Source organism: Aotus nancymaae, unplaced genomic scaffold (assembly GCF_030222135.1).
Source record: "Aotus nancymaae isolate 86718 unplaced genomic scaffold, 86718_ANA_hifiasm-v0.15.2.pri h1tg000021l, whole genome shotgun sequence".
NCBI lineage: Eukaryota > Metazoa > Chordata > Mammalia > Primates > Aotidae > Aotus > Aotus nancymaae.
Window position 1 is genome coordinate 6,991,503 of NW_026988433.1, and position 12,189 is coordinate 7,003,691.

General features: G+C 44.8%; 1 long non-coding RNA gene across 1 annotated transcript in view; it reads right to left on the bottom strand.

Moving 5' to 3' along the window:
- Window positions 1-307: 307 nt before the first annotated feature.
- LOC105728104 (uncharacterized) overlaps window positions 308-12,189 on the bottom strand; it is a 72,049-nt gene continuing 60,167 nt past the window's right edge. Inside the window, exons 4-5 of the long non-coding RNA XR_010343764.1 lie at window positions 11,087-11,181; window positions 308-423 (exon numbers count right to left, since the gene is read on the bottom strand). This is a non-coding gene — a long non-coding RNA (uncharacterized LOC105728104). The remainder of the gene's footprint in view (window positions 424-11,086; window positions 11,182-12,189) is intronic.

The window sequence follows — 12,189 nt, forward strand, 5'->3', positions numbered from 1 at the left end:
CAGTGTGCATCATCTCTACACCACCTCAACAATCTGAACAACTGGGCATCAGCAGCCATTGGTGGACAGCTTGTTTTCCTTTAATAACTTCCTTAATGATCTCTGGCTACAGATGGACTAGTCTATTAAAATGAAGGCAGATGTGAGTTGCAAACCTCAGGCTCTTTGTACAACTGAAACTAAAACCAAGGTTGTAGCTGGCTGCCTTCTCAGGGTGGTACTGAAGCCTTCTCCGAGTAGCATTGGGAAGGTAATTTTTCTGAGAGTCCCAGTGGCACATACATCTTAAAATCCAAAAAAGATTCACTGTGGTTAAACATTTATTGGCAACTCATAAAATGGTAAGTTCCTCCCATCCCTAGCAGGTATCTAGTAGTCGTCTTTGGAAACAATTGTTGATTTGAAAGTCCAGTGTCTTGTATGCTACACCGAGAACATTATAATGAGATGCAAGGGAACTAGAAACAAAGGAAAAGATGTATGCATCACTGTCAGCTGATCTTTCAGGAGTATGTTGAAATCTGCAAAGCTTTTTCATGTTGCTCATTTGCCATGATTTGTTACCTTCACCAAAATAAATACAATCATCTCTTTCCCCAGTTCTTCTATCACCGGCTGGTCTAAAGTGAGATAAAACAACCTCAGGTTTGTTTTGCCTTTGGAGATTATGCAGGGTATTTATGAGGAGGTGACGGGGTGACTTTATCCAGGATCAACTCATGTGGCATATGCCCTTTTTCCGTTGTTCACTAATCAACACCAACGGCCCATACCATCTACTCAACTGTCACAAGAATGAAGAGTAACTCGGAGGTATCAAATAGATACGCACGTTACAGTCACAGTGAATGAGTTTATCACTGAATTTCCTTTGTCCTTTGGTCAAGAACTCATACTAGACATCACATTTCTCCTTGTTTCAATGGAACGCGTCAAAATCTCCAAAAATTATGTTCAGAGATGTCTTCCTTAGCCTTGTATTCACTGATGCACTCATGAAGGTGATGTTCTGTGGACATCCAAGAATCATCACCCCCTCCGAAGTCTGACCCACCATTGGCTGGCCAGTGGCCAATCAGATAATCTCAATGGCATGAACCAACAGTGGGCTGTGGGCACTGCACTGTGATGTCACAGAACCTGGGACCTGCAGCCATGCTGGGCTAGGACAAGAGGCAGAGACAGAGAGACAGAATGAAGAGACAGTTGGGCTTTTCTACATTGGTGCCTTGCAGTTGAGCTCTTTTTTTACTGTACGCTCCTGTATCAACCCCAGACGAACCACTATGGCTTTCAAATACCCCTTGATTCTTGGACCTCCCTAAGTAATCATCTCTCCTTCCTGATATAAAATGACTCTCCCTGGAAGACCACTCCACAATCTTCTGGTAACTTTGTGAACTTAGGCAAGTTATTTAACTTCTCTGGGCCTCAGTTTCCCCATCTGTAGAACAGCAACAATAACCCTTCCCCTATTCCACAGAGCTGTCCTGGGGACCAAAATAACAAATTCATGTGAGAGATTTGCGTATATTGCCTGAGACATAAAGTGCACTTGGTAACAATGACTGATTATACTGGGTACTTCATTTTTCTGAATGACAAATGGGAGATTGGAATTAGGATGGAGTTAACCTGCATCCAACCCGCTGCTCCCTCTGGTTTGAGAATGGCACAGTGGTGTGGTAGTTAATAGCAAAACCTCTGGGGCTGGTCTGAGGTTAATGAGGTTGCTTCATCGCCAGACAAGTATTTTTCTCACCTAACAAGAGGCAAGTGGCTCCAGGGTGGGCTTGAGTGAGGTACGTGGATGTGCTTTGGTCAAGAATTAGGCCAAGGCAGACATCAGGCCTGCATGACTGCGGGATTCGAGAGCAGGTGTATACCTCCACTTATTATATAACCGGACTGTGTAAGCTCAGACTTGGCTCTATGCCACTATTGTCTATAAAAGTATAATCGTCCTGCTGTTGCTGTACAGGTGGTGTTGGTCTTGGCTTAGCTTGGCAAGGCATGGCACAGCTCGGTGCTAGTGCCCAGAGAGAGAATATGAAACTACTCATGCTTATAAGGGAGAGCTACTCGCCTTGAAGGTGGGCAGTGGGAAGCCAGAAATGGGCTTGTAAAAAAAAGAGAAAGAGTTAGGTAGCGAGTGCAGCTGCAGGCCTGGGGGTGGCAGGAGCCTCAGAGCCAGAGCAGACAGCCCAGACAAAGGCGGAGAGTGTGAGAGAGCTGCTGAACAAATCCAGATTCACCTGCCTGCAGCCCCGAGGGTTCCTCACCTATCCATCCACTTCCCTCAACCTCGACATAGGCATGACGGCTTGTGACTCAGCAAGTCAAGAACTTTGTATGCTCGAAAATTCTTTTGGCTTTTCCTCACAGGCATGAGATGGCTGCCAAAGCCACAGCAATCTAGACTTCACTTAAATCACCTGAAAATAGAGCTGCAGGAAGAGTTCTTCTCCTCCCTCTCTCCTCCTCCTCCTCATCCTCATTCTTCAGCCCCTCCCCCTTTCTCTTCTTCCTCTCTCTCTCCATCCTTCCCTATTTTCAGGAATGTTAAAAATCCCCAGAAGTCCCAAGCAAACTTCCTAGCTGCAAGCCACATTCCCATTCACTAGCACCAAGAGATGCTGAGAGATGGACATCTGGGAGAGAAGGAATCCGTGGTCAGGGAGAGAGGGCTGAGATGGATGCTGGGTGGCCGACCCAGGGTGCCATCCCAGCGATCTCTGAATTCTCTAAGGACAGGACACGAAGCTGTGTATTCCCAGGAGCTGCTTACTGTCTGTGTATTATTAATAACATTAAAAATAGCAGCAACCATAATACCTGTTTCAGAGTCACTATATTGCAAAGTTCTAGGAGGCTCACTAACCCTGAGAGTGCTGGGATGGGTCCTCTCTGGGAATGTGTGATTGGAGCTACTGCATCAGTCCCCACTACAACATCTGTACCGATGACCTAATTCATTCCTCACGAAACAGCATGGTGGTAGTGCACGTGGCTACAACTCCCCTTTATAAGTGAGGAAGTGAAGCATGGGGAGGGTTTTTCCATAGGGATGAGAGGTTACAATTTATTCTGTGCTTTACCATCATTAGTATCTGCAGTCAAAACATGTTTCTTGTAGGGATTTTCAAACTAGCTGGACCAGAGGCAATGATAGCGGAGAAGGTTTACTCCCTACACACAGGTAGTTCTCTTAGCGTAGCCTAAGGGTCTAACCTCACCTGGACCAATTCAATTTCTGCAGTTTGCCAGCTACTCGATTAATAGCCACTGTCATTCACTATAGCTGCAGGCCACATTCCCATGCATTAGCACCAAGAGATGCTGAGAGATGGACATCTGGGAGAGAAGGAACCCGTGAGCGGGGAGAGAGGGCTGGGAGGGATGCTGGGTGGCCAACAGCAGGGTGCCATCCCAGGGATTCCTGAATTCTCTAAGGACAGGACAATATAAATCCTGGCCTCAATATAAACCCAGGTGTTGAGCAATTAAAGTCCTAGGGAAAGATGCATAGAGCTTGTTCTACTTGAAAATCATGGGCATCACGAAACAGTCAACAACACCGGCTCACACAGTGGGGCAGAGGAATCTGGATGCTTGCTAGCTACTTGTGAGTCTCTTTTGTAATGCAGTTCGTCACTGACTGTTCAAGGGCTTCACTTTGCAGCCCCTGTGCATGGGGGCAGGTTCATGTGGTTAGTTCTCACTAAAAGATGTGAGCAGACTGGTGTGTTTCACTTCGGGGATAAGGACTTTCTATGCTGAAGAGACGGGCATCTGGGAGAGAGGAAATCCATCAGCAGGGAGAGATTCCTTCTCACACTCTTCTTTTCTTCAATGACTTTAGAAACCACGTGTTGAGCGTGATGAAGCTACAAGAGGGAACGCATCATATTCCTCAAGTGACCATGTGAGAGACAGGGCTGTGAATGAAAGCAGCCAGCGACAAAACAAGCGCATTGGGCTGTATATCAAAAAACAAACAAAAATATCCCATGGTTTTATTGCTGGACAACTGACAGCTGTGGGGTGGTTGCTATAGGACATTAGCCTATCTGGACAATACACATCCTGTCTCCAGGACATGAACCAATTTAAAGAAGAAAGAAGCTCAACATCCAGTTAACATCTGGTTGTTTACCAGTTTCAACCCAACAGTTTTATCTGCAAACGAATCTGTGTGTAGACGTGGCCAGATACACACAATTACACCTTACTGCTCATTGCAAAAATACGGAAAAACAGTACAAAGAATGATCCTTGAATTGTGAATCTTTCAGAGTATTGGCAGGAAAGACACGACGCACTAAAGAGGGGAAAGTGATGAGAGTCTAGGGAATGGACTGTTTGCACAGATCAGAGGAGACCTGAAGGTAAAAACAACGGACAGGGAAACTCATCAGGGTGATAGTAGGAAGCCCACTCTCTCTGAGCCAGAAGGGAATGGAAAGGAACATGTGAGAGGGGCCCAGAGGGAGCTGCAACTATTGGGTATGGACACACAACAGGAGCTGTGGTCTCCAGCAGAACAACTCAGGCTCTGCCACCTGTGGCCAAGCAGACAGTGTGGTAGGCACCTACATATGCTGCTACCCAGACCCTTTTTGATGAAGGATGTGTTACTGTAGCTTCAAAGAGTGCTGTCATGGTATGTAGACTCCAGCTGCAGCCCTTTCAGGGAGTGTCTGAGCGGCTGAGAGTCGTCATCCCCAAGGACAAGCCCCTTCCCAGAGGGCCCAGACAGTGAATGGTTGCTGTGGGAGTATAAAGGCCTGACCATCTCAGCCCACCTTCGGGAAATCGCTAGGACCATCCTACATCCCAAGCTCAACCCAGAGTTGGCCATGCTTTTCTGGGCCTGCTTCAGAGCTCAACCTTTCCCTCTGCCCACTCTTGCTTTCTTTCCTTCCTTTCCAAGGAGTGGCTCCCAGAGTCACTCCCCAGTAAGCATCCTGCACACTAACTTTTATTCCAGAGTCCTTTTTCCTCAGCGAACCATCCAGGGATGGGGAGAGAAAGCCAGGTTGTAAATACCCTCACCTCTCCCTCTCTTCCTACTCGTTTACCTGCCGGCACCACCCATTGGCCAAACCCAACCGAAAACAAGAGGGTGAGGAAACTGAGATGATTTTCAGAACTTGTTTAAAATAGGGCTCGATGAGGGCGGGGAATACATGTTTGTTCTTTTAACTGTAAAAGGAGTTTGTGTATCTAGGGAGGAAGGAGAGTGGGAAGCCGTTGACTGACAGTGTAGCAAAAGCAGTGCCCCTGATGAAAACAAATATCTGGATAATAATTTGGTCCAGATGAGCAGCCAGATGCTGAAGAGAGTTTATACAGTCCCTTGTTAACATGAATCTGTTTTTCTTTTGTGGTTTCCTTTAAGAATCAAAACTTCAGAGCAAAACGTGGGTGATGCATGTTATCCACAGACTCGTGTTCCTATAGCAGAATATCTCATTCCAGACAAAAACCTAGAGGTCACCTGCAACCCAGGTTGTCCCTCGTATACTCCAATCTGGTCAGTGAGCATCTGTCACGCATGTGCCCAGCAGTGGGTTGGTTTGCAGGGGGCACACCTGGGACCCTAGTGCCTGCAGATGGATTTGTTTATCCTGTACAGTATTTAGAAAATGAAGTGTTTGACAACATTTGCGAATTGGAAGATTTTTAGTAAAAATGTGGAATTGTGGTTTTCCTTGGAGAGGCCAATGCTGTGGTGCCACAGGGACCCCAAGCCCACTGAGTGGCAGCTGTCTTGCAGGCCCCACCTCCCCCTATTGCCCCCGTCACAGGAGCTGAGTGTTAGATGCTGGTTTTCATTGCACATGAGCAGAGCTAAGGGAAGAGTAAAGTGTTTCTTCTGCCAAAGTCCCTATCCTTATCCAAGTGGGAAAATAAAAAGTAGTGTGGACCAGATGTTTCAAGAAAAGTGAGAGGGAGCATATTTCTCTGAGGTAATGATAAATATTCCTTCATGCCCCGTATGGAACTGTGTCTGTGGGATAAGGGTATATTATGCTCCACTTGTTTACTCTCCAGCTTGGCCTGAGGTTGTTTCTGCTTGGAATCCTGCTATGAGTCTATATTATGCCAGAGCCACTAGAAGGAGTAACAGTCATAAGGAGAACACTTGTTGACTGAACAACTGATGGCAATTGTATGCAGAGTAATAAAAATCAGTGCAGGTAAATACAAATAACAACCTCGGCTTTCAATATATTCAGAGATTGGAGCAAATAATATGAGCTGCAACAAAAAGGGAAGCCGCCTGGAGACGGTGGAAGACTGGGTTAGGAACAGCTGGTTAGGCTTGTGTTTTTTAACTTCTTCATCATAATCCATAATAAGAAATAATCCTGGACGTGGTAGCTCACACCTGTAATCCTAGCACTTTGGGAGGCTGAGGCAGGAGGATTTCTTGAGGCCAAGAGTTCCAGACTACTCTGGGCAATACAGCAAGACCCCATGTCTACAAAGATAAGAAATAAAAAATTTAGCTATGTATGGTGGTGCACACCTGTAGTCCCAGCTACTTGGGAGGCTGATACAGGAGGATCACGTGAGCCCAGGAGTTCAAGGCTGCAGTAAGCCATGACGGAGCCCCTGCATTCCAGTTTGGACAACAGAGCAAGACCCTCTCTTAAAAAAAAAAATACATATTACATTAGAATTTATCCACCACCACCCCCCCCGCCACACACACAAACACAAATACAAATACCTATAGAATTTAAATCAAAATTTCACTAAGAATATACACATTTGTTCCAAGAACCCTGATATATTTCATTCTATTCCATGCATTTAAAAAATGATGGCAGTCCATAAATTGATGTAATTGATTACTAACAGTTTGCCAATGGTTTACACCTAGGAAATAGTAATAACCACTGAATTTGGTACTGGCAACTAGAATATTCTACATCCTAGAAACATTTCAGGTCTAGCTCTTTTCCCCTCTCTTTTCTGGATTTTCCCTCTCTCAAGCTCTGTAATACTGCCCATCAGGGAGGATGCCACAATGGCACAGATCTGGGTTTTTAAGCGTTTAACCGGGACTCATTTGATGAATCTTTAATTTTTCTGGTAAGCGTGAGACCTCTCAAAGATGCTGACCTCTCATGATAAGAAGTTGTTTCCTGTCTGAGGGTGTCCAAGGAACATTAGATGCAAGAAATCATTGCAAAAACCAATGTCATGAAGCTTTTCCCCATGCCTGCTTTTACGAGCTTTACGGTTTCAAATCTTATGTTTAAATTTTGAATTCATTTTGAGTTGATTTTTGTATATGATGTAAGATAAGGGCCCCGTTTAATTATTTTGCATGTGCCTGTCCAGTTTCTCAAAACCATGTGTTGAAGAGATCCTCTCACAATTGGGTCTTCTTGGCACCCTTGCAGATGATCAGCTGATGATCTGTGTATGGATGTGGCACTAAAAGCAGAGGCGACACAAGCAAAAATGGACACATGGGACTACCTCATACTGACAGGCTTCTGGATAGCAAAAGAAATAACCAACAAAGGGAAAAGGTGACCCTACAATATAGGAGAAAATGTGTGCAAACCATATACCTGAAAGAGATTGAATATCCAAAAATATAAGAAACTCCTAAAACTCAACAGCAAAACAAACAAACAACTCAATTTAAAAATTGGTCAAGGGCTGGGCACTGTGGTTCACACCTGCAATTCTGGCACATTGGGAGACTGAGGTTGGCGGATCACTTGAGGACAGGAGTTCAAGACCAGCTTGGCCAACATGGTGAAACCCTGTCTCTACTAAAAATAAAAAAAATTAGCTGGGCGTGGTGGCACGTGCCTGAAATCCCAGCTACCCGGGAGGCTGAGGCAGGAGAATCATCTGAACCTGGGAGGCAGAGTCTGCGGTGAGTTGAGATCGTGCCACTGCACTCCAGCTTAGGCGACAGAGTGAGACTCTGTCTTTAAAGAAAAAAAAAATAGTAGGCCAAGGATTTGATTATATGTTTTTCCAAAGAAGACACACAAATGGCCAATAGGTATATGAAAAGATGTTCAACATTACTAATTATCAGAGAAATGCAAATTGAAACCACAATCAAATATTACCTCACACTTGCTAGGATGACTATTATAAAATAAAATAAAAGGTAAGTGTTGGCAAGGATATGGAGAAGTTGGAACTCTTGTGCACTGTTGGAAGACATGTAAAATAGTAGTGCAACCACTACAGAAAAGTATGGAGGTTCCCCAAAAAAATTAAAAATAGAACTATTGTATATTCCAGCAACCCTATTTCTGTGTATATGAAAAAAAAAAAGAATTGAAATCAGGATCTCAAAGAGATATCTGCACACTCACATTCATTTTAGCATTATTCATAATATCCAAGATTTGGGAGAAGAAAAACAAAAACTAAATAACCATAAATGGATGAATGGATCAAAATACGTGGCATATACATGCAATGGAATGTTATTCAGCCTCATAAAAGAAGGAAATTCTGCAGTGTGCAATAACAGGAATGAACCCGGGGGGCAATATGCTGAGTGAAATAACTGCTGCTTGCATTAGGTATCTAAAATAAACTCACAGTAGCAGGAAGTAGAGCAGTGGTTTCCGGGGGCTGGGAGACGGGGGAGTGGAGGGTTCCTGTACAACCTGTGTCAGGTTTCAGTTGTGCAATACGAATAGGTTCTAGAGCTCTTCTGTACAACATAGTGCCACATGGTACACTTAGAAGCTGCTGAAAGGATTTGAGAAAAGGAACACCAGCTGGCTCTCATCTGAGTAAAGCAAGGTCCTTTGCATTGCCCAAAGGGAGAAAGAGCCTCAGACTCTCCTAGTTTGACAAGGTTATGTTCAGGGTCAGTGGCAGGGACATCAGCTCCCTTGGGCCAGTAAGCAGTCACCAGTTTTGGAGAAAACCAAGCTGAGACTTCTTTAACAAAGAGAAGGCACTATCTCTCTCTCTTCCAGATTCAATGAAAGTGCATCCAGCAGGAGCACCCCTAGGCTGCCACCTTGAGACCAGAAGAGACTGTGGCAAATTTACCGATTCCGATATGTGACTGCCCCAGACACTTGGCAACATGTTGCATGGAAAGAAGCTGCTAACTCACGTGCTGAAGCTACACAGAAAAAAATCAGTGCCCAAAATGTTGGTGCAATTAATTAAGTCTTCACGAGAAAACTGAGCTGTACGTTATCAGTAGTTGAGACTTCCAGGCCTGTTTCATAAGGAACTGGCTTCTGTGACCCAAGTCTGATCAGCCTGAGACAAGCTTGGCTCTACAGCATTGAGCCACGAAAGGCAGGTCGAAGTCCCTCTGTGGAAACCCTGGGCTCCTGCAGACCTATGGTTGTGCTATTTCCCAATGCCTTAGCTGCTTGGCAGGGCTGAGAAAGCAGGAGCTCACTGGGTCACATGGCCACGCCTGAGCCAATCACCTTTGCACTGGGATGGCCCACACTGATGGGCCAGCCCTGGGCAGTGCTCCCACCCTGCAGGTGTCTGGAGTCTGTGTGTGAGGGATGTGGTCTGGCTATGGGAAAGCAGGGAGCCGTTTCAAAACCCAGGGGATAGGACTTCAAGGAAGAAAAATAAGTCATTTCAACTACATAGAGTGTGGAGGATTCGCAAACATTTCTGAATTCTCAGGAGCACTTCCCAATGCTTGGAACAGTTTCTGGACACTTTCAGTGCACAATAGAGTGGTCCTCCTTTTTCCACAGGGATGCGCTCCAAGGCCCACAGTAGACACCTGAAGACAGGATCGTACCAAGTTTTGTATACGCCATGTATTTTTCCTATACATACATGCCTACGATAAAGTTTAATTTATGAATTACGCACAGGAAGAGGTTAACAAATAAGGACTCATAATAAACTAGAACAATGTAAACAACATACTCTAATAAAAGTTATTTAATGTTGTTTCTCTCTATCTCCCTCTCAAAATACTTTATTGTGAGTAATATTTTCAGGCCATGACTGACCATGAGTAACTGAAGCAGAGGGTAAGAGAGGACTTCACGCAGATTACAATATAATATTCATCATTAGATGCAAAACTGTTTTTACACAATGGTAAAGCACAGCACAACATTCTTTTAGTAAGGAAGCAGGATATGCGCAGAATGACACACTTTCACACACACAAAAATGGTGGCACTCTCTCTCTCTCTCTCACACACACACACACACACACACACACACACGTACACGAGAACCCTGAGCAAAGCCTACATTTTGTAAAACTAGACACCCTCCAAGCTCTGACCCTGGTCTCTCAGGACACACTTCACCCAGGAAGTACGATTTCATCATCAGCCAACATGCAAATTCTTCTAATCCCGTTTCTGAAATACCTAATAAGACTAGAAGTTTATAAGAAAAGATTTTTCTAAGCCTTCTGCACTAATGGACCTTTCAGAATACTAATTGTTCCATTTCTGACATGTGTCCTTGAACTAAGTTCATTTTGTTCTTGCTTTTAAGCCCTGTAATTGATAGGCAGACAGTAATTAGCTCAAAAAGGCACACTCTGGCAGGCACACAACTTACAACTAAATCATCCCTTTTACGGCCAGCACGCCCCTCCTATCCCGCTCTTCTCTGGAAGGCAGATTTCCCTCAACGCTTCCAAAACGAGCTAACTCCTGGCCCACGTTAAGAATCAATCTCTCTTTCTCTCTCCTCATTTTCCTTCCTGGATACCTGGACAGGGCTGAGGACCCGAGCACCAGTGACTGCATGGTTAGGGTGTCAAGAAAGAACATGGGTTCTTTCACTTTCCCTAAGCAGAGTGATCATGTAATCTATCAACCAAACCAGGACACCACGGAGAGTAAACAGGGCTCCACTGATACAGCGTTAGGACAACTGGCACGTGTCCGACTGTCCTAGGCAGAACGAGAGGTCTAGACGCCCTATGAAGCAGCGCTTCCTAACCATCCTCTTACAGTTTCTACTATCCACGCTCCATGATGCCTCTCCTCTCTTTACTATCATGCCCCACCCCGGTCAGATGCCACCTCCTCCATGGAGACTTCCAGGTCCGGCGATTTCTCCATCTTCAATTTACCTGATACTTTGACTCTTGGAGTAATGAATTTGGTGTTGATTTTGCTGATTTCGATCTCCCTTGTATTGATAGTGACAGAACTCAACCCAAACCAGCTAAAACCGAAAGTAAATAAATGTGAATACTAATTGGCTCGCCTGACTGAAAAATTCCATGTTTTGGTTTTAAGTGCATCTTGATCAAGAGAGTCAACTAAAGATTGAAATCTCCCTTTCTCACTTTTCCTCCCTCTCATGAACTCTTGGCTCTGTGTTCCTATGTTCTGGCTTCAGTTTCAAAATCTGTATTTTGGAAAATCAAGACTGAGGTGCTGTTGGGACCCCACAAGCTGAGTAGCTTCAGCCCCATCCCCTTTAGATGAGACACCTTCTCTGCCTGACTCCACTCTCCTTCTTGAGGACCGGGGTATGAACTGCAGAGACAGAGGGAATCAGGCTGGGTGAGTGAAGAGAGCAGATGTCAGCCACCCCACCATAACTTCTGCTGAAAAAACATTCCCCTGAGGCGAAAAAAAAATTTGTACCAGAAAAGCCAGCAAATATACACACGTGGCCTGAGTCTCAAGTCCTCTCTGTGACAACCATGCTCCTTCTTTGGGGCCATTTCTCCACCTGGCTGAGGACAATAATTGCCATTAGACAGCTCCCTTATTAAAAATCAGCAGATGGCAATGAAATAAACTGTTCTTATTAACACTAATACCCTTCTCCTGCTCAGTCCCTGGTAATTTTCTTTGCCAGGAAAGAAGGAAGGCAGGAGGCATTCCCAAAACAAGCCTACGGTGCCCAACGAGATTAATCTCAGGGAATGGTCAGCATTTGTAGCACAGATGCCCGCAAGTCATTAAACCTTTTGGTTGTCCGTGGGCATGAATCCTACAGCTTCCAGGGCCAGTGCAACTCCCATGCAAGTATGCGTGTGTGTGCATGTATGCCTACTTCTTTTTCTTTGTAACTTCATTTTCTTTGTGGCTTTATTTTCTCTGACCACATCTCAGTTTCCTTCATATGAAATAGCTAAAAAGGTGGAAGGTAATGCTTGAATTATTTATGCATCATTAGAAAATAAATGGCCGGGTGTGGTGACTCATGCCTGTAATCCCA